The sequence below is a fragment of the Grammomys surdaster genome, unplaced genomic scaffold, assembly GCF_004785775.1.
Source record: "Grammomys surdaster isolate TR1022 unplaced genomic scaffold, NIH_TR_1.0 229, whole genome shotgun sequence".
NCBI lineage: Eukaryota > Metazoa > Chordata > Mammalia > Rodentia > Muridae > Grammomys > Grammomys surdaster.
The window spans coordinates 583,168-607,067 of NW_021604674.1; the positions used below are offsets into that span (position 1 = coordinate 583,168).

The following is a 23,900-nucleotide window of genomic DNA, read 5'->3' on the forward strand; positions in this document are numbered from 1 at the left end:
CTCTCTCTCTCTCTCTCTCTCTCTCTCTCTCTCTCTCTCTCTCTCTCATGTGTGTGTGTGTTGAATATTCTGCATATAAAATTGGTAGAAGCATGTAAGGCTGCAAAGCTCATGTCTGTCTGAAGGGAGGGCTTGGTTTTACTTGGCAGGTAGATGTGGCTATAGTAACCTTCATCACTGACTGATTAAACTGTCTACAGTAGAGCTTGAAGCATTTTGAGGGATGACTTATTTTTTTTTTCCTTAAATCCTTGACTTCCCTAAGTCCTCAACTAGAGTCTTGATGGACTCTCAGCTCCAACTCCAGCCTAGAAGATTTTACAAATGTCTGCTCAGTTTTCAAATTGTTCGACCTGCCCTTTTGGGTTTAGGTTGTAAAAATCATTTGCTCCTTTCACGTTTTTCCTCCTAGAGCACTTGCATATGCAAACCTAGGTTTGTTCCTTGATACTACAAGGAAAAGAGGTTAAGACAAATTAAAAGCTGGACTGATTGACAAACATTTTTATGCTAAGGGATTAAAACTGTCTCCAAGCAATGGAAAACCAAAGGACAGACAGATCACAGCTTCCTCCTCAAATTAGGGCAATTAACTGCAGTGACAAGGCTTTGCCTTTGAGACAGTGTGTTCATCTTCTAGGAACCGGCTGGCCCCCTCAATGACAACAGGGATAACAACCAAGCACCTGGCAGGACCCACACTGGGATAATAACCAGCCACAAAGCACTGTGACTAAAACTACTTAATTATGCACACCTCTTCTCCCTACTCTACTTAACTTGAAGGATTATGTTGGTGTCCTGAAGGTGATTTGGGGTCAGTGTACCCCTTTATCTCTACTTCTCAATATGACCACATTTATGAAATCTAATTTTTGTTTTAGACTTTTGCTACTATTCTTCCCTCATTGACTCACAGGGATGGCAGAGCCACGTTTATTGGAATTCTCGGAGTAGAGGCTTTTTTGCCCTATAACTTCGGTATCCCTGCCACTAGGCCACTACAGGATTTTACTCAGATTTTATAGGCTTTTAGCTGTTCCCCTTGAATCAGAAAGTGTTTTGATAGAAAAAAATGTTGCCAGGTCTCCAGTTCACCTCTGATCTTCCTCTGTCTAGGAAACTCCAAGCAATTATGGACTTGATAGTTCAGAAATGTTTTTAGTAGATTAAGAGAAAACAAGCAACCAAAACCAGTCTTTTTCCTCCAGTTTTCCTAGAGGTCCTCAGTGAAGAGGGTTGATCTGAAACAGGTTAGCAAAGCATTGCAAGGTGAAACCCTTTCTTCCTATTTGCCACACCCTTCGTCACAGTTTCTTCATGCTCCTCATACACCTTTCTGGCTGTGATCCAGCCACTCTGAGCTAGCATTTTCTTAACAAGTATTTCTCTGTGCCTAGAGTATTTTTCTGTTCGCTCACTCCTTTTGCCTTGTAAATATGTTTTTTAGTTTGAAGATCAAAAGTGAAAATCAGCCCTTCAAAGGAAGTGTCCTGTTCTCCAGATACTTTTGCTAACTCCTTTTTATTTACTTAGTCATCAACACACTTATTACAATTGAATTAATCATTATATAATTAGCAGTTTAATTCTCCCCAGTTTATTAGTTTCCTAAGGCAGTTGTAACGAATGTTTATAATAAGCTTAGTGGCTGAAGATAGCAGATTTATCTTCTTAAGGTTCTCAAGTCTGAAATCTGTCTTACTGGACTAACACCAAGGTGCTGGCAGCGTTTGCTCCTCCCAGGCAGAGGCAACATTCACTCCCTTGCCTTTCCTAGTGCCTGCAGGCCACCTGCCTCCGTTGGCTTCCCACCTTTCCTTCCATCACCCCATGTTTTACTCTTCCATTTTTATGTCTTCTGTCTTTTCTTCTAAGGATCCTTGTCATTACATGGGCTCTCTCAGATAATTTAGGACTCTCCTGATCTGAGTTGCCATAATTTAATTACATCTGAAAAGAACCTTTTCCCATTTAAAGCAATTTTCATTAATTCAGGAAATGAAGATGCTCACATCTTCATGGGGAGAGACGTTATTCAGCCTATCATGGACATGGAAAGGCCAGAGGACTTGGATTCTTTGGAAAGGCCAGAGGGCTTGGATTCTTTCTTTATATTGTCTCTCTAGTGTGTAGTCTGCAGTAGGTACTTGAGTAGTTGCAAAATGAGCTCTTACTGTCTGTCAATGAGACTCTGTTTACATTGCTACAAACCAAGCACTTGCTGCAGACCAGGCAGTGACCTGGGAATTCAAAGTTATGCTTTTTTTCTTTCATATCTCGAGAGCATTTTGTAAGCTAAGAAACTGAGGGCCAGAAAAAATATAGGAGACTTCCACAAGTTCATATAACCACTCCTGTGAATAGTTAGAACTTAGGTGTAGGGCTATCTCAGTTCAACACCTTTGTGTTTCATTGTTTCAGGTCCACGAACTGAATGGTTGGCATGACAGTGCTTCTCTCATGGGTGTTCGTCTTATATACTCTAAGGGATGCATTATTATTTGAACACAGAATTCATTCATGGTATTTTCAAAGGAATATTGGGTTATATATATTTTTTCAAAGTCAGAAAGGACAGACTTTACTTCTGGTTCTTTCTGATTGCAAGTTTTTAAATATGTATGAATATAGTCCTGATTTGAGAAAGCTTTTACTAAAATAACTAGAAGTAGCTAATCTTTACTGTCAAATGGTGTTCCTTAAGCAGAAGTGTCCCTGGTGTGTTGAATTTGTAAAAACTAAAACCTATCTTTGCAAAGACCTGCAAAACATCCCTGATCAACAGATGGTAGGAGCCTCAGCCGCTACCCTCGTCTTGTAGGAACAGCGACAACATGCCATCTGCCTGCCCGACAGCCACAACTCAGTGTGAATTGCCTCTTGTATTTCTACTTATTTTGTCAAGAACAAATAAAAATCCCTCTCTGTTACCCACAGGGAAAGGGGGTGTGCCAAAACACTCCTTAACAATTTTATTTTAAAAGTTTCAATTAAAAAGAGAATGTTTCCCTGATTATAAGACCACCACATTTCTGTAGTGGAGATCCAGAATATCTCCTAAAGATCAGTTTCATAATTCCAGTTTGGGACTCATTTTGTGCTATTGGTAGGTGGAGGGTTCTTTAAGATTTGGGACAGTGTAGAGGCCTTCAAGTCAATTAGATGTGATCTTAAGGAGATAGTAGGACCCTAGTACTTTACTCTTTTCCTTCATCAGGTCTTAGCTTTGTGATAATTTTGTCATAGCAACAAGAAAAGTAGCTAATGCTAACTAACCCACACATGCTCATGATGAAGAATGTTAAGTACAGCTCAGTTGCTAATGCCAGAAATACTGTTGTATAAGACTCTGGTGAGCCTTAGCTTACCAGAGACTCCTTGAGTGAACCGTGAGGAGATGAGAATCGATGCAAAAAGCAAGAGGAATTTTAATGATCCAATGCGTTGGGGTCGTCCTACACCGAAGGTGGATTGGTGACCCTAGCAGCCCATTTGGTCAGTTTTTATAGAGTTTAAGGGGTAGAATAGAGAAACAGTGACTAGGCACACTATGATTGGCAGAACATTGTGACTTTTAAACTGATGGGTCTTTAGGGAATGAGGTGACAGGGACCTCCCTTGTTTGTGGGTGGCCAACGGTCTATCCTGTGGAATGTGGCCTTGTACTCTGGGCCTCCTCTTCCCGAAGGTCGGTCCCCAACCCCTGTGGCCTAAGGAATGTTAATTAGCCTTTCTATTCCAGAGGAACAAGTGTTCCAAAGTTCCTGAGCCGACCAGGAATGTTAATTAGTCTCTCTGTTTCTGAGCTGACTCTTTCAGTTGGTTGATGATATTCTGGTGAATATACTTTTGAACATTCTTGTTTAAATGTAGAAGGACATCAAGATGTGAGTCTTATAAAAATCTGATATTGCTCTTCATAGTGAGTTTAAAATCTAATTTTCACCTAATATCTTGCTACTGTTTTTCTGAATCAGTTTATGAAAATTTATTTTAAATGACAACTCTGATTTCTTTACCTTTTCATTAAACTTTTTAGAGATTTAATTTATTTTTATGTTTATGGATGTTTGTCCTACATGTCTGTCTGTCCGTCCTCTGAGTGTATACCTGGTGTCCACAGAGGTCAGAAGTGGGCACTGTATGCCTTGGAGATGGAGTTACGGATGGTTGTGAACTGACATGTTTGCTAATCTAACATGAATCTAATGTGAATCTTCTACAAGAAGTACTCTTAGCTGCTGAGCCATCTCTCCAGCTCCTAGTCTTTCATTTTTGAAAGCACTTTAGCCTTTTCTACTATTTTATAATATAAATATCAGAATTTATCTCTACATATAAGTATCTGCCTATAAAAATCAAGAAATATCCTTTTTCCTAGATAATAGATGCATACATAATTAACACTGGCATTCACTTCTCCTGAGCCAACAGAATTGGAGTAGATGGTTGAAACTGGGCATTAAATAAGCCATCAAAAGAATGATGCCATTTACTAAAATTAAAAGCCATGGTAATGTATAGTAAATACATATATGACTTTTTTCCTGGTGATCAGGGTTTAGATACACCCTGTCACAGAAAAAAAAATTGTCTAAACTGGCATTTTGAAGAAAAGCTTGCAAATAATTTTTTTCTAGTGTAACTGAGTGATTCTGGTAGAATGACTAGCACGTTGAAGGTCAACAGTCAAAGAGAGTATGGTATGGCTATGGATTCAAAGGAGGATAATAGCAACTAGTGATTAAGAGAGAGAGACATGAAAAGACGCTGGAGAGTTTAGTAGGAACAAGAGTTTGTGAAGGGAATGTTACGATAATATAGGAGGATCTTAAGCAGCATGTTTATTCTGAAATTAACAGATTACTAATATAATTAATAGCATTCTATTAATATTTGTCTGCTAAACTCAATTGAATGAGAATCATGAATAGAAAATACATATCATCTAGCTTGTCTGTTGCAGATTAGTGACTTTCAGAAAGCAAATCCAGTTAAAGGCACTGTGAGTTTTACCTACTTCTTCACAAAGAAGAAATTCTTGTAGGTTCATGTGTAGCCCTGTGGCTCACTTGAAATGACTGTAGGAGAGACTCAACTTTCTGAGTCATTACTATATGGATCTGTGGTTCTCAGCCTGTAGACATGATCTGTCTGTGGGTTGCATATCAGATCTTCATATCAGATATTTACCTTTATAATTTACAACAGTAGCAAAATTACAGTTAGGAAGTAGCAACCAAATACATTTATGGTTGGGGGTCACCACAACATGAGAAACTGTATTAAAGGGTTACACATTAGGAAGGTTGAGAACCACTGATATAGATGATAATTAAAACCAAAAGGTAAGATTAAACCATATAAGACAGTTGTCTGAGGGTTACAACAGAGCGGTGAGAAATTTCCATAATTGGCCTGGGGTGTGGGGTAAGGAGGGATTGTTTTGTATTGTAAAAGCATGACCAGAGACATAGAAGAAAATAAGTGTAGAGCCATAGAAGACAAGAGAAAAATTGACTTTGGCTCTAATGAATGCAGAACTCCTGACTCTTCAGGAGTAAAGAAAAGGGAGGAGAGAAGAGACTCTTCAAAGGTGCTGGATGGTGATGAAGAGGAGGGAAGCTAAACTCTGGCTGCAGGGTAGGATTTTTGGGAGGATTCTGTTTTTTCATATTTATGTTTTTTGTTGTTGTTGTTGTTGTTGGTGGTGGTGGTGGTGGTTGTGGTAGTGGTGGTTACAGTGTTTCTGTTTTTAAGAAAGGAGATTTAAGCATGTTTATAAGTTGAACAAAGTGATACATTGGAAGTGGAAGAAAGTCTACTGAGAGAGATATGTCATTCATGTGTAGTTTCTGAAAAGGGCTATGGGACAATCCACTTTCTATTGCTGTGATAAAATACTTAAGACAATCAATCATAAGGACAAATTATTACTTTGGTCTGTAATGTAGCATATTTTTCTTCTACCTTGTATGTTCTTTTCTCTTCCATTCTTTTCAACCCTTTTTCTTCCACCCTTTCAAACTCCTACCACTAGATAGGAGAGAAAAAATGATAGAGGAAAAGGAGATGACATTATAATTAGACTGCTGGGGGCCGGCCCTGGCTTGGTGGTGGAGGAGTATTCTTTCTTACTAAGTGTAAAAAGTTTCCTATAAAAGCTATCTAAGGGGAAAAGTGGAAAGGTCCTAAGTGGGAAAAAGGGAAACATTCTAATGCGGAAAAAGTTCTAAAGGAAAGAATTATAGGCAAAGCAAAAGGAAAGGAAGGGACGAACGGTGGCTACTACTACTACATCTACGACTACTCCTTCCTTGCCTTTGTCTTCAGTACTTATAAATCTTTTAGAGTACATGATCACATGTTACAAAGATCATCACAAGTTCACACCAAAAATAAAATCATAAATCGAAATAGAAGTTTACAACAGAGAATGTTTACATGCATATCCATTAGGAGTAATTATCTGGCTAAACATCCATCACCTGTCTAGAGCCACAGGTTCACTGAAGGTTTAAAACTATAACTAAGAAATTAGTGAAGTTTTGTGTAGATAAACTCAGGTTATATTTTATCTTCTGTCCTAGCACCTGTAATAAATCAAGAGTTCCCTTTGAGTGACCTTTGGTTAATTGTTTTACAATCTCTTGGAATGTGCTCTGAGGAGGAGAAAATCTGGTTACTATCTAAGAGCAGTTAGCTGATGACACTTGGGAGACTGGCAGAGTTCTCATAGCAGTTTTGACTATCAGAAAGGAATCTAATAGCAGTCCCACTATAAAAGAGCTTAATAATCATTGATATAATTTTAAGAATTCTTATAGGATCATCATCAAGGCTTAAGAAGTCATCTATTTGTCTATATAGCATCACTACAAGACAGTATATCTTCATGGAGCTGCAGAGATCTGCTCCAAAGGGGTGTGCTATTGCTTAGTGATTGTTACATATGTTTAATAATAATAACAACAGGAAAAGCATATTAACAGCAGGAAGCATATTAATAGCAGGAATCTTTCCTAAAATATTTCCCTTACAGCCTTGCTGAATAAGGACTCACTTGTTGCAGATTATATAATAATCCAAGGCAAGCCATTTTGGATGATCACCTGCTAATTATTAGCTTGTCCCATTATGGCTTCTGACATTAGGCTACTTTCTTCTGATTGGGGGTATGGGGTTCCCTGAGGCAAGTTTGATCTTCTCCGTCAGGATATCTAACTTCTTCTTGTTTCTTCTTTGCGTAGGACTATTTAACAAATCACAACCAACAGCAACCAACCAACAACCCAGACAACCTCTTGGGACCCTACCATTTATATAGCCTCTGAAAAGTTTCCAGAATTTCAAACATCATACAATCACAGAAACTATCTGCAGCTGGTAAAACCACAGCTCTGCTAGAGCATGAGGCAAATCATAGTTGCTGCAGACAATCTGAAGTAATCCCATGTTCCACAAAAGGGATCAAAATGAAAACCTTTCTCTTTCTCTCTCTCTCTCTCTCTCTCTCTCTCTCTCTCTCTCTCTCTCTCTCTTTCTCTCCATCTATCTATCTATCTATCTATCTATCTATCTATCTATCTATCATTTCTATATCTATATATCTCCAAGTTCTCACAGTGTTGTAACATTATATTTTTCAATGCACAGTTTCTTGGCCCTATTGCCTTGGGCCTTTGTCAAGGCTGAACATTGTAGATGGGAGTACTTGTCAGAGGAAAGCTGCTTTCCTCACAGGAAGCACAAAGAGTTCCTTTTCCTAACAAAGCATCATTTCAAATTCCTTAGGCTGTGAATCGATGAAGGGATTACTCAGTCAGAGAGGTCAGAGCCATTAAGATCCAGTAACTTTCCAATGAAAGTTTTTTCCAACAAAATGTTGTTTTCTCCAAACAACATTTCACTGGCACCAAGCAACAGATGTATTTTGGGGACATTTCCTAAGGATAAGGTAGGGGAAATAGTTCCGGCATGAAGGAGTTTATTGCATGAATTTAACAGAGGTTTTGTTTGCTAGTTTGCTTTCTAAGTGAAATAATAGATGTAAGCATGTAAGCTGCGTAAGGAAAATGAAGGAAAGAAACATGCAGATGTAATAAGGACACATCAAGGTTACAGGAAACTACAGCATGTCAGTTTGAAGATGGCTATCATATACTCATTAGTGAAACCAATGGTGCCTATCATGTACCATGCATTGTATGGTATTTTTCTTATAAGGGTTGGATTTGGGAATGCGTCTTTGAAGAAAATAGCTCAATTTATTGAGGGCTAGATATTTTGTCAGAAAGGAATAATAAAATGAATAAAAGACTGTAGGGTATTTGTAAGAGTTTTATTAAAATGATTGATAGATGGCTCAGGGCTGGGCAACCAGCTCAGTGGGTAGAGTGTTTATCTAACATGCATGATTGGCACAGTGGTATACAACTATATTCCAGAACTTTGGAATTGGAAGTAGGAGGACCAGAAATTCACTGTTGGCTACAGATCAAGGACAGTCTGGGGTACATGAAAACTTGTTTCAAAAACAACAGTAAAGGGTAGATATCTAACTGAAAGTTGAATGAGAAGGAAAATAAATTGTGGTGACAAGTTGGAAGAAATAAGAAGTGTCCATACAGTGAAGGTTACAGAAATCAAAGAATGATTGAAATGGGAATAATCAATAAAGTAAAAGTGTACAAATGATAAGTGATTGGATATGAAATAACTTCTCTGACAACAAGGTTGCAGAGTCATAAGACTGAATAGCTGAGGTTTAAGAAAAGGCCTTGGAAATGAAATGAAAGAGTCAGAGGTTTGCATAGGTGATTATTAGGGTGAATAGTACAGTTGATCAATTCTCTGAAGGCCTTGGTTTGGGAAAGAGGAGCCTGACCCAGATTCATGTTGTTCTAGATCATGTGACATTATGGGGATTCAATTCTTATAAGGGTAATGCCCAAATGCTATACTTAGTAAAGTTTGTTCAACACAGAGATAGAACTTTTTTGCTCATGTTATAGAATTGTGATTTGAAAGAAAAAAAATATTGTTGCTGATCTGAAGAAGGTGGTGTGGTATCAGAAACAGTTGAGTTTGAATGGAGTTTGGACTGGGCTTGAATAATGATGACATTTGGTAACTTGACTTAACCTTTTAAGCCTGAGTTTTCAATAGACTAAAATGTGATTTCTAGTGCCTACTTTATGGAGTTGCTGTCAGGATGAAACCAGATAAAGAACAATCCCTGGCAGATAGTCTATCTTCTTTCTTTCTCCAAGAAGAGCAGTAGCCAGTGAAATACCAGGTTGTGGGTAAAGGGCTTGGGTGCTGCCCTACTCAGTTTAGTGTTCTGAAGTATAATTTTGTGCAAAATCACAAGCAAATGAATAGCTTACTAAAAAGGCATGATGCTTCAGCCCTCAAATTCCTTTAGAATATGGAAATTTAATTCCATTTTCTGATGATTACAATTTAGTCTCTGGAGGTAATTATAGCTAATTGTGATCTTATTATGAATAACTTTATAGAGACGGATGCAGCTAAACAATGCTGTTGATCACCTGAAGGTTATAATATGCTGAGAGATGAAAAAAGTAGGCCAGGGTCCTTTGTTGAATATGGATTAGTGAATAAAAGCCAGGATTGTCAAACCTGTTTCAAACGATATATGTTTCTTCTAGCTCAAATGAGGCTACAGGGAAACAGACAAATTAGTGATGACCCTAATGTATTAAGAGGTACAAAATATTGGTCCTTTCAGCCCAAATTCTCCCACCTACAGGGGAGAGGACTTACAAATTGAACTCCTAGCTGAGGAACTATTGGCGACTGATGGCTGTGGGAGAGGGGTAGGGTCTGTTTTTATAAGTGTTGAGGCCCTGGTAGATTGTCCATATTCCAGTGGATGGCTCCACTCTCACCAATTGGACTCACTCTCACCAACTGGATTCAGCTTTAAAAATAGTGCGTGGAGTTGGGAGGGAAAAATGATGGTGAAATATGGGAGAAGTTAGAGATTAGGGAAGTGGCTTTGATCAGACATATATGTATGTATAGACTTCTCAGACAATGAACTAAAAAATATTACCTTTAGTAGTTAGCAAAGCTTGTGTGCTTTATTGAACATTTATTCTGTAGCCAAGTTACTTCCAAGCCATGGTTAAGCCTTATAACTGCTGACAATCTCCACAAGAGGAAGCTAAGGCTGAGAAGATGATGGTACATGTCTAAAGCTAATTGCAGAGGCAGCATGCCTTTAAAGCCTGTGTCTGTGTCCTGTATCATGCTGTCTCCAGGAAGAGCTCCTGAAATCATAGGTTCTGAGCTTTTCTAAAAGGAACATGACTAATAAAAATTCTTAGAAGACTGCATTAGTTAAGAATCTACAGGGAAACAGAGCCTATACGATGTATATTTACTCTTGAAGAAGGCACTAATATAATTTCCTATTATAGTATGTAGCAGAGCCCTCTTGATGGCTGACCAAAAGTTATATGGGGTAGATGGTGCTATAACTGTTCAAGAGTAAATAGTCCATAGTTCACAGCAGATGACATTCTGTTATACAAATCCAGCCTTTGATAGTTACTTTGAAAGGATACCACTTGAAGAACTAAAAAATAAAGGAAGAGTTCCTTTAGCGTATCTTTTGCAATAATAATACTATTAATAAAATTGAAAATGCCAATTTCAAACTTGTTGTGGGAAATAATAAAAAAGTTCCACATTCCCGTGCTAAACCTCACTTCTCTCTGCCACAGCGGGCCTGCCTCCTCTCTTCCCTTCTCCAACCCAGCAGTCATGCCTACCTGCCCAATGATTTGCTCTTTTATTCATTAGGGGATGATTCACAAGAAGTCGCCTGAGTATGTGACTCATTTTTCATGTGTAGCCCTCCCAAGAAAGTGGAATTAGTATCAAAATACAACCACAACACAAACTGAAAACTCAACTGCATATTATACTTAGATAATTCTGTTCTGTTTTCCATAGATATTTGGAGGGAAATATATTGAAAGAAATATTGTCAACTTATATATAGTTTTTAAGTATTGTTGTTTTCATAATAGCTTTACTGACATAACTTTCATGTAACAATAATGTCTAGCTAATATAGTACACAAGAATGATGATAGCAAGAATGTTTATTGTCTGCTTCTTCTGTCAGGTATATGTTCTCAGTGTACTTCATCTTTTTGCTGCTTTGCTTGTCTATTTGAAGCATGTTCATCCTTTGTAGCCCAGTTTGGTCTAGAACTCAAATCCTCCGTCTCAGCCTTTCAAATGCTCGAATTTCCACTGTGTGCCTCAACATTCAGGTCTCCTGTGCAATTTGTTTGAGCACTAGGAAGAAAGTCTTTTTCTCCTTGTCTCCCTTCTCCTCCTTTTGAGACAGTCTCACACTATATCTCCGGTTGGCCAAGAATTCTCTGTGTAGTCCAGGCTAGCCTCTCAAAAAGAGTTGCAATGTTCTTCCCTCAGCTAAGTGCTGAGATATCCAGTGTGGGCCACTACAGTTGGTCTTCTGTGTTGTTGAAGCATTAAGACTATCTCCTCCCACTGCCATTCTTTCTTTTGAGATAGTAGTTCACAATGGAGGTGAGGCTGGCCTGAACTCATCAGGTAACTCAGGCTAGCCTCTCAAGCTAAAAGCAATCCTATTTCTACTTCTAAGTTCTAGATTAGATGTTGAGCCATTCCTGACATTTCTCTGGGTTGTAGGATCTGAACTGCAGCCACCTTGCTTGCACAGTAAGTGCTTTAATGTGGAGCTGTTTCCCACACCCCACTTCTTACAGTTTTGACAAACTATTTCAGTCCTCCTTAGAATTTAAAAGACTAAAGTGGACCAGTAACTAAGGACTGGGTAGATTTGGAGGAATCATAGAAGGTGGTTGGCAGTAAACTTACCAGGACTTGTCATGTGAAATAAAACATAGTAATATTATCTGTAATTCGATGGGCATCCCCAAGCTGTAGAATCTGGGGCTTCAGGAACACTAACTGCGTTATCCTCTTCCCTATATCTCATTAAAATGTGAGCTTGCTGAAGGTAGGGCCTGCTTTTCCTTGTCATGGATGGATTTCCAACCCTTGGAGTCACTTAGAAAGTGCCCAGGGAATCTTAAAAACCAATGAACAACACAGCAGTTCAGTCTGATAGTTCTTTAGTTTTGATCTGCTAATACTGTCTCAGCAAATGAAACCATGTGGTTTTAGGCATGATCTTAAAAGAGATAATATGGCTTTTAGAGTTGGACAGATCTGAATTCTGTCACACACTGGCTATTTATTCACAACGTGAACAAAATCTCTTCACTTTGAAGTTACGATTTTCTATTCTCATTCTGAAATGATTGCAAAAAGCTGCAGATCACCCATTCCAGCGGTGAACAGAAAGATCAAATAGAGTGCCAAACAAACAACCCAAGGACAGTTTACAAAAAAATAGTGACAAGCTGTCATCCCAAGACCCAAAGACAAAGAGAGGTATAATCCCCACCACCTCACTTACATCAGTACCTGTCTGGGTGGAAGAAAACACCCAGATGGATGGTGGGCATTGAAACAGGGTACTGCAAAGCACTGCAGAGGGGCCAGGGGGTTAAACTCAGTGGTAAAGAGCTTACCTTGTGGACTGAGCCCCTAGCTGTATCCCCAGCAACACAAATAGTAATGACCAAACACTCCAAAATGACATGCAAATAGCTGCTGAACCTAGGAGTGTGGCCCACTGTGGTAGCAGATGGATGTAGAAGATGGATGACGGTTGAGCATTAACTTTGCATATCACTTTTTCTGTTATATTGTTTTCTGCTGCTGCCTTAACAGATTACCCCACACTGCATGTTTGGAAACAGCACACAATTACCATTTTACAGTTTGGTACCTTAAGAGCCAACACAATCTCTCTAGGTTGAAGACGTTCCCTAGGGTATGTTTTTGGAGGCTCTGGAGAACCCACTCCTTCACTTTTCATATCCTCTATTCGGGGCCCTCCCTCCTTCTCTTCATTGTTATATTAAAGTTTTAGTTTTCATAATACTAAACCATCACCCCATCGGCACTTCTCCTGCTGCTGCCAAATCTCCCCTGACTTCTCCCTGGACTTTTAAGACTCCTGGTGTTTGTAATTGTCCTACTTGAACAATCTACGATAATCTTTTCACGATCCCAAATGTGATCAAATTGCAAGAATGCATTAAATATGTTTGTGTATTTTACATACACACACACACACACAAACACACACACAATATAAATATAACCTGCTGCATCTGTTCTCATTGTTTCTGTACACCACTCTGCATTGAACCACTAATAAAGAGGCTCTTCCTTGGGAGGAGTTCATTTTCCTAATCCTAGCAGTCAGTAGTTGCCTGTAGTTCTTTGTCTAGAGGTTGGACCCTGTAAAAATTTCCCCTCCCATGTTAACGTATCCACTGATATTGCCATTATTCCAGTCTCATTTAGGCAGCCATTTGTATGAGACTTTCTATTTCAGTTTCTATTACAGCTGAATAGCATTCCATAGTGCACATGTACCAGATATTCATTATCCAATCATCTGTTGAAAGGCATTGTTTCCATTTTCTGGCTATCATGGACAGTTCTGCTTATGAACATTCCAGAGTCCTCTTTTATAAACATGGAGTGATGTTCATATAACTCCAGAGATTAGAATGTAGATATTTGGTGGAAGAACCCATTTTACTTCTTCTTCCTGTTGCTGTTATAAAAGTACCCTGATAAAAGCAATTTGAGGAAGAAAGAGTTCGTTTTGGCTCACAGTTCCAGGTTACAGCCTAGCATAGCAAGGAAGCCTCAGTAGCAAGATTTTGAGAGAGTTAGTCAGTCACAAGGTATCCAGAGTCATGATGTAGAGCACAATAAATACTGTGTTCAGCTTTTTCTCTCCTGTAGTGACAAGCACTACAAGATAGGTCATTCCACTGCAATTAACCTAATTAAGAAAGTCTCTTACAGTGACCTCCCCTTTTCTGAAGAGAAACTTAGGACCAGATGGAGGCAGGGGAGATAGGGAGAAAGGACTGGAGGAGAGGAAGTAGGGGAAACTTCGATTGGGATGTAAAGTTAATCAATTAAATGAATCAATCAATCAATCAATCAATAAATGTATCTGATAACTCCTCATTTGAGACTTTCCAGGTGACTCTGGATTCTGTCACATCAACATTACTGACCATCATAAGGACTTTACAGAGTTATCTGAAAACAATTTCCTAACCCAATGTAGTATTAGGTGTTCTTATAGTGAGCATCTGTAAATGATACCTTCATGTCTTTTAAAAATTAACTAATCAATCAGTTAATTATTTATCACCCCAAATGCTGCCCCCTACCTGTCTCTCCTTCACAGAGTTCCTCCTCCTCACCCTTCCCCTGGATATCCCATGCTCCCCACCCTCACACATGAAGTCTTTTCAGGGTTAGGTGTATGCTCTCCCATTGTGGCCAGACAAGCCCTGTTGGGGAATGGATTTCACAGTCAGGCTATAGCTCAAGGAATAGCCTCCTTTCTGGTTGTTGGGAGACTGACATGAAGACTGAGCTGCATGTCTGCTACCTATGTGTTAGGATCCTCATTCTAGCCTGTGTATACTCTTTGGTTGGTGGCTTAGTCTCAGCACTCCTAGGGGTCAAGATTAGATGACTCTGTTAGTCTTCCTGTGGAGTTCCTACCCCTTTCAGGGCCTTCATAGATTGGAACAGAAAAGCAAAGTCTCCCACCACATAATAATCAAAACACTAAATGTACAGAACAAAGAAAGAATATTAAAAGCTTCAAGAAAAAAAAGGTTAAGTAGCATATAAAGGCAAACCTATCAGAATTACACCTGACTTCTCAATAGAGACTCTAAGTGCCGGAATGTTCTAGACAGATGTTGTATAGATCCTACGAGACCGCAGATGCCAGGTCAGACTATTATACTCAGCAAAATCTCAGTCACTATAGATGGAGAAAACAAATTTAAACAATATCTTTCTACTAATCCAGCCCTATAGAGGATCTAGAAGGAAAATTCAAATACAAGAAGGATAACTTCACCCAGGGAAACACAAGAAATTAATCATCTCATGGCAAAACCAAAAGAAGAGAATTACACCTACTCAGTAACACCTCCAATATCAAAATAAAAGGAACTAACAATCATTGGTCATTAACATCTCTCAACATCAATGAACTCAATTCCCCAATAAAAAGACACAAGCTAACAGACTGGATACGTAACAGATAGGATCCATCATTCTGCTGTGTTGAAGAAAACACTTCAGCAACAATGATAGACCCTATCTTCAAGTAAAGGTCTGAAAAAGGTTTTCCAAGCAAACAGACACCAGAAACAAGTTGGGGTAGCCATTCTAATATCTAAGAAAATAGACTTTCAACCAAAATCAACAGTAATAAAAAGAGATGGGGAAGGACACACTTCATACTCAACAAAGGAAAAGTCTACCAAGATGATGTCTCAATTTTGAACATCTATCCCCAAGATGCGAGGACACCCACATTCATAAAAGAAACTTTACTAAAGCTCAAATCACACACTGAAGCCCATACATTAATAATGGGGGTCTTCAACACCCCATTCTCACCAATCGACAGGTGATAGAAAAAAACTAAACAGAGAAACAATGAAACTATGAAATAAATGGATCTAACAGATATCTACAGAACCTTTCACCCAAAACCAAAATAATATACCTCTTCTCAGCACCTCATGGAGACTTTGTAAAAATTGGCCATAATTAGGCACAAAGCAAGCCTCAACAGATACAAGAAGACTGAAGGAATCCCTTGCAATTTATCAGATCACCATGAATTAAGGCTGGACTTGAACAGCAACAGAAACAACAGAATGCCCACAAACTCATGGAAACATTTACTCAATGATATCCTCATGTATTAGTCACTTGTTTTCCAGGTGGGTAAAAGATGACGCTACTTAAAAGGCAAACTCTTGCTTCTGCGTTTTCAGTTTGGAATGATACTGGTCCACTTCACTATAATTAGAGCCACATTGTTATTTTTAGTTTTTTAATAGCCATATCAAAACAAACTAAAAAGAAAGAGATGCAATAAGGTTAAAGCCTATTTTTTATATAATCCAGTATGTCAAAAATACCATTTCAAATAATATTTAATCACTATACAAATTATTAATGAGGTATTCTACAAAGATTTTATTTAACTGAAATTTTTGTATTTTCACATCCAGCATTTTTCCATCAGGATGGCCACAGCTCAAAGGCTCAGTACCACATGTGGCTGGTGGCTACAATGTTGGACAATACAGGTCTAGCTTATTGCCCGGCACAGCTACACTCTGTAGTTTGTGTAACAACGTATTAAGTGAATTAAAGGAGAGCCAGCAAGAGCACTCACTCCCAGAAGGGAAGAATGCCAGTATGCATACATACTCATGGCTTAAGCTTCATTAGATTTTGCATAAAAATCAGAAACAAAACCTAACATCTTCTGAACAAATCTGTTTCAGTTTCTAGTTTGGCAATCTGAACCATTCAGATTAGGCACAGTCAGTTTCCTGTAAGAAGGGCGAATTCACCACAGTAAACATTTACAGTAGCCTCTTTCAGGGCTCCTGTGAGTAGGAGGCAATTAATTGTGAGGCAAAAAAATACCTTGTATTTTCAAACATTTCCAAAGGTTTGCTTCTGTTTTCATGTCTAGTTCCTTTCTAATATTATCCCTAAACTGCAATTTCAAAACTGACTCTGCTAACCTTGGCATCCCTGATCACTTTGAAGCCAGTTGATAGTCTGAGCACAAAGCATTTCTTTTCAGTCTTGTGGCAGGAAAATAAGCCCACATCCTTCCTACAGTAAGATCCCAACCTCTGAGCATTGGAGAGGGCTCTCCCAAACAAAGGCAGCTGGCTGGTGTCCAGGGACATCAGCTTTCTGAATTTGCCTTAGGATTTTTTTCTTTTTGTCTTCTGATCCCCTTTCTACAAGGTACTCCAACCTTCTTAACATATGGACAAATTTCCTCACAAACAATGCACATGCAAAGTTGTCTGAATTACGCTTACAAACAGAGCATTGTGATCAGGCAAGACAGTAAACTATAATCAGAACCAAATTGCTCTTTCTCCTGTCAGCAGATGGACTATAGAAGGAGAAAAATTATTTATTCACATTACCTTCTATTGTTTCTTCACTGCATGTATACCCAACAGGTAGGCAGAGGACCAGGCCTGGATTCAGTTGCTAAGTGGTATCAACTGAATGGAAGCCATGGGGTGTTTCCTACTCAGACTTACAGGGGAATAATGGGATGAAACTACTGCTAAGGATTGTTCCTTTAATAGGAATGCGTATATCAAGTTTACATGGAATAAACCCCACATACTTCCAATAGAGGTCATTATAAAGGAGAAGAGAAAGAAAAAATGCTCAGAGATTGTAGGTCGCAGGATTTTATATGGCCAAAATGAATGCAGGTCTATGGTAAACTGGGCTCTCATAGAAGATGAAGACCAATTGTATGTTTCCCAGAGTGAGCCCCTTGTCTGGTTGTATCAGAAGGTAGAGAAGCCTGGGCCAGCCCATGCTAAGTCATTAAGGAAGTGGGTTACTTCCAGTGGTTAGTAGCTTGCTTTGCTTCCTTGTAGCTTCCCTGAAAAGTTCAATTTATCTGAGAATCCTTTGACACACTGTACTTACAGAACACCAAAGAATCCCATTTATGGAAGCCATTGGAAAGGGAAAAACACAGGAATGGTAAACATGTCTTCATTCTACTACCACCTGACCAAGGTAGAATGTGCTTATGGTCTGAGCATTCTTCTTCTTACAAAGATGTAAGTTATAATAGTTACAATGCGGATGGGTACTCTGGAAGAGTGTATGCTCATCTTTACCACCTTGGGAGAGGACTATTGCTGTAACAGTATAGCCCAGATAGAGTGTGCTCAACTGTGGGTGTGGAACTCAAGCCATCCTCCCAGGTATACCTACCATATAGCTACAGTGTCTCCCTGTCTCACTTCTTAGATGATGTGGCTTTGAAAGAGGTGTAAGCATGCCTGTGTATGTGTGTATACAAGTGCTTTGCTTACCTATTTGTATGTTTTTATTTTTTGGATTATTTCATCTTAAGCCCAGACAGATCCTTATGAACTGCATTGAAAAAAATATCCCAGTGTCGAAGTTCTGAATCAATGCATGTCTGCCCTTGATTCTTTTCTTTTTCTCTTATCTCATTTGACCAGGGAGGTTTGGATACCCAGTCTCCAATGCACCACCATTAAGTCCTAACTATTTAGTGGATTAAAAATAACATAACTCAGATATATGTGCATATCATTTTTATTACATATTCAAAAACTTTACCTCATCATATATATATGTATATATATAATGTATGAATATATGAATATATACACAAGCAATGCATATATGTATACATATAAATAAATGAATGGGAATGTAGCATTATTGCTTATCCTGTTAAGGCCATGTGATATCCAATTTAGTATAAAGCCATTCTTAGGAGTTGAGAGTGGGTAATATACAGTATCTTTTGCAAGATTATCCTAAGTGGAACCATGAGCAGTATGGGTATTCTGAAGTATAGGACAGTTTTTAAGCCTTAGTTTTTCTATGTAACCACAGAAAATAATAGGTTAAAAATAGATTTTAATTAATCTCAAAGAAGAGAATATCCAGAAAGCTGATGTTGGAAAAGAGGAGATTAGGAAAATTTCCCTGGAATTAATGAAGATGAATAGAGACACTTATGACAGAACGAAGGAATAGACCCACATAGACAAGTTTTTCCTCCTCCTGATTGGTTCACACATGTCTTATTGGCATAGAGTTATTCTCATAGGGAATAGCCTGCTCAGAACTGAATGAGGAAGATTACTAGTAAGCCTTCCCTTTAGAGGAAAGCAGACACATGATTTGCCCAAATTTTATTCGTTATAACCACAAAATGGACTGGAATCTTGTCTACTACTTGGAAGTATCCAAACTTTTGGTAGAAAATTAAAAGTTTGGATTAACGATCTGAGGCTGGCATTTTAAATATTTTAATAAAATATTTATAATGCCTATAGCCCTGAGATATTATAAGCTTATTTGGTGTTATGCTTGCCTATAGTGTTCACACCACAAACATTGCCAGAACACATTTCAGTGTGTGGTTCAGAATACCTGAACAGCTCTCTCTTGTCATGTGCTAAGGGAATATAAATGAAGAAATTTGCCAGCATGCCTGACAGGGACAGGAAAATACTGGCCATCTTTCTGGGTCACTTGTGGCACTTCTTGTTGTTGTAGAGATTGGCACTAGCAGATTCTCAGCAAATGATCTTTTCTTGGTTGCACTTAGTTGTTTTTTTTTTTTAACATCAAGCTTCAGCTGAAAACATTTCATCACTCATAATTCTGACTGTAGAAAATGCTACCATTCATCCATAAGTACTTTTATTTACTTTCCATTTATCAATCAGCTTTCGCCAATCTTTCCCCAATATAGGCATGTTCTCTTATGTTATATGTATATATGTATGTATGTATGTATGTATGTATGTATGTATGTGTGTGTATGTATGTATGTATGCATCTTAATCTTATTCCTTTATGTATTAAAAGCCTTACCTTGTCTATCATTTAAATATATATATTTATATATATATATCCACATATACATGCAAATAAATAATACAAATATGTGCATATACAAATAAATGAGTGAGAATGCAGCTGTTTTATAGTTGACAAATTTTCTTTTGAATTGGATGGTTCAGTATAATTCTCTTCATCTTGATTCTGAGTTGCATCATGGTTCAGTTGTAACACTGAAGTAGAAATGCTGCTGTCTCACTGCAGAGACTGGACCACAAAGGGGCACACAGCTGTGATTGGTTTTCTTGGATTCATTGTTCAATGGATGCCTCCCTGGCCATAGTCATTCTCAGAAGTTAGTTAACTTAGAACCATGAAATCTTATCCTTTGGCCTCCTCTCTACAAAATACTTAGTACTGCAAAGGGAGAAATCATAACTTTATGAAAGAGGATACTGACACAGAAGGGCTTAACTGTACAACCAAAGTTAGTACTAACAGGAAGACATCAACAGTGTACATTCTGACACATCACTTCTGCAGGATTATTTCCCCAAAGTGCTTAACCTGATTAACTAAATATAATCATGATGCAACCGTAAGCTACTAAGCCATACCCTATAATACTTATACTGTCACAATTCTAAAGTACAAAACCAAACAAAACCAAAAACAACAACAAAAACAGAGACAAAGACAGGAATTCTTTAGGTTTAAAACAACACTAGTAAATGTTATAGATTAGATATAATCTTGCAAATAAATTTGTTCATTGAGCCTTGGCTTTATAAGAGAATGTGCTTACCTGTCTGCATCTTGCTCCTAAATCTTCAAGAAAGTAATGTATATAAATAATATATATAAGGTAGAACGGTTTACTAGTTAGTAACCAGAAAGTTTATACAAAATGCATATGGACGTTCTTTGTTTCATTTGAACCTTCTTATAAGTGTGTTTCTCCAAGTAAAGAACAAAGCATAAGGAGAATCAGTGGTAAGTAAAGATGCCATTGAAGTCTATCAATCAACCTAAATAGGAATTATCAACAAAAATAGTAATTTTAATGGGAAAACATGGTAAGACTAAAGTATTAGACAGTATTGCATGGTTTCATAACAGGAAGGATTTTAAATCCATTGATAAACATTTATCATAAATACACATGGCAAAATAATGTAAGAAGTTATCATGAAGGGATAGGGAAGGGGAAAATGTAATAATATAATCACAAAAAAGTAAATACAGCTAAAAAGTAGAAATTTGAGAAATTGAAACACGAAGCATGTTGGCTCCTTAAAGCCAGCAGGTCCAGGCGAGAGAAGAGAGGTCCCAGTCCTGCTGTGTCTTTCTGGAGCTGAGTGGGATGGTGAGTTTTGGTGGCCCAAAGAAACACACCTGGCTGGGAGTCTTGTTGAAGCAGAAACTCAACTTCAATGTATCAGCCTCTCACTTATATAAACCCAGAGCATAGCGAAGAGGAGTATTGGTGGGGTAACATGACATAGTGGGCAGGGAAGGATGATAGAGGGTATGGGGTGACTGACAGGGCCAATGGCAAAGCTCTACATCAGCAGCCGCTGAGCAGAGGCAGGGCCAAACAGGTCGTGCTGAGTCACCCTAATACAGAAGTGACTGAGACAGGTCTCAAAACTCGAGCCAGACTTGAGTTTATCCACCAGGCCCAAACAAGGGCTGAAATGGGGCCAAACACAAGCAGACTTACAATATATATGTTTTGAGTAATATAATGAGTATGCATTATTTAATAGGTACAGCATAGAGAACCTTGCTCCCAACAAATAGAAAACTCACATTGCTTTTAGCAATTGTAAAACTCATTTTTAAATATTGACAACATTCTAAGCAATAAAAAAAGCTTAAAAAATTCCAAGGAATATTTCAGCAATCACATATTTAAAACCTACACTGTAGTAAGTCAGAAATCCATTTTAAAAATAAGTTTCTTTTCCCCTCCATGCAATTTGAAAGGGAGGGATACAATTCTAAATACTTGATGTGTTAAAGAAAAGCTTAATGGGATTTATGAAATATTTAACTTTGACATGAAATATGAACACAGCTCAAATACAAACACAGCTAAGAGGGTGTCTGGGGAGAGAACTGTAGATTTTCAAAACATATTTTTGGGAACAAGAAATATGAAAGTTACTGAAATGAACTGCAACCCAGAAAGACTGAAAATAACAACATAATGCCCTCAGAAAGCAAGCCAGAGAAGTATGAGACAAAACCTAAAAGTCTGAGGAGGATGACAGTCAACTTTAGTTGTGAAAATGGGACTCAGCCATGTCTAGTCACACTGATGGGAGAGAGTAAGCATTCCAATGCACATGAATTCATTTCAGTAATGAATGTTTTTACACACTAGATTAGATACTGGCTTTGTGGCAAGAATGTTAAAGCTCGATCCTTAGCATATCTTTAGGCTGAATTTTGAGCTAGGTGTCATATCTAGAGCAGAAGCTTCTGGAGGCCCACTTCTTACCTGCTGCTTCTAGCATTTGCTAGCATGATTCTATTGATCATTGGCAAATACTTTCTGTGTGTGTCTTGATTCTGGACTGTAGTATAATGACAATTTCTTATCTTTTCTTTCATTGTTCAGATAATTTAACAATAACTAAACATTAAAAATTAATAATTTAACATTCTATTCCCCTAAATGACTACTCATACTTCCATGAACAATTCTTATGTGAACCATGTGGTTGAGTCATTACCCCTGTGCATTTTATTATGTGTGTCTGGGACTTGGCATTTTGAATTCCAATACTATATTTTTTATATACATATTTGGGATTTATGTACATATTTGGGGTTATCTTATAATTCAAATTAAGTAGTCCCTATTTTTTTTTAAGGCTGAGAGCATCACTTAATAAAAAGTATTTGGTTTCGAAAAGCAAAGCTTTGCTTCAGGATTGGATTTCACTCTAATTTCAGTGACCAAGGGAATACACCAAACCAAATATATTCAATTCAGCTATAATATCTTATAGACAACTACTCTAGTACACAAGGAATGAGTAAGTCCACAAATCCTCAGTATATTTATTTGCCAGGGTTATGTTTTCATCTCTGTTCATACCTGTACTATCTAGCACCACTGCCTAACATACTCTAAGACTAGTGATTTTCTCTATGTTTTCTGATGCAATCTGATGAAAATCAGAAGCAAGCACGATTCTGTCACTTTCTTTTTTTGTTTGGAGCAAGTCAGTAATTATTTGACTTGGGAAAAATAAAGGCAGCATTTCAAATTCAGAAAATGTTCCAGACTAAATATATATTTTGCAATGTGAAAAGCAGGTCCAGTGTGGCAGCATGTGTGTATAGGAAGAAGAAATGAGTTTGCTTGCAGTTAGACTTTTCTTTTTTATGTAGTCAAGTAAATCTCAGTCATGTATAGAGGTAATAGTAAGGACACTGAACCAATAGCAAAGCACACTATCCTCTGAAAGGTTAAGGGATGAACTTGTCAGGGTCTCAGCATGAATTCACAGCTACAGCTCCGACTTTGGACTTAGATGCACCTGGATCTAAATGCATCGCTGATTTATAAAGGTGTGGCTTTGCTTTTTAAGTCTCTAAAATGGGAGTGATCATGGTGTTTGTGTGATGAGTTGCTTGCCAAGCGAGACAAATGGAGCTATATGTCGGATCCACAGCAGAAATGTCCTTAATTTCAAAGACACAGCTGGCACAGTAAAATAAAAATTGAATCAACCCAGGCATGGCATGGCATGGCATGGCATGGCATATGTGTAATGTTAGCCCTCAAGAGGCAGGAGACTGGCACAAGGTTGAGGCCATCCTGGGCTGTGTAGCGAGATCATGTCTCAAACAACATAAAGCTCTGTAAAAACCCCAAACAAAATAAAATGCAGAACTGTTTCACAGTTCCCTTGAGGTATCTTGGCAATAGAAATAAGATGGGGAGTCCTGAAAATAGAGGTTCTTGTTTTATTAAATAATGTCCTTGCTGCAGGATCCAATTGAAGGGGATCAGACTCTAGTCAGTGTTACAAAGTTTGCAGGCTACTATGGCCTGAGAGCTTTTGTTGTGAAGAGCACTGTATCTCTGAACTAAGCCCATTCCTCACTCTTCTAAAGACCCAGTGTGGATGACACACTCTGACTATTGCATGTGTGATACAACCAAAATTGCGTGCAAACAGCTATCTATCACACCCTTCTGAATTATCATGTTGTCTGAATTTCATGGCTTTGTTTCTTTCTGTACATTCAGTTTGCTCTTTCCTTTC

General features: G+C 38.1%; 1 pseudogene; it reads left to right on the forward strand.

The window, feature by feature from the left end:
* The window catches only part of LOC114626173, a 56,925-nt pseudogene that overhangs the window by 775 nt on the left and 32,250 nt on the right, over positions 1-23,900 (forward strand).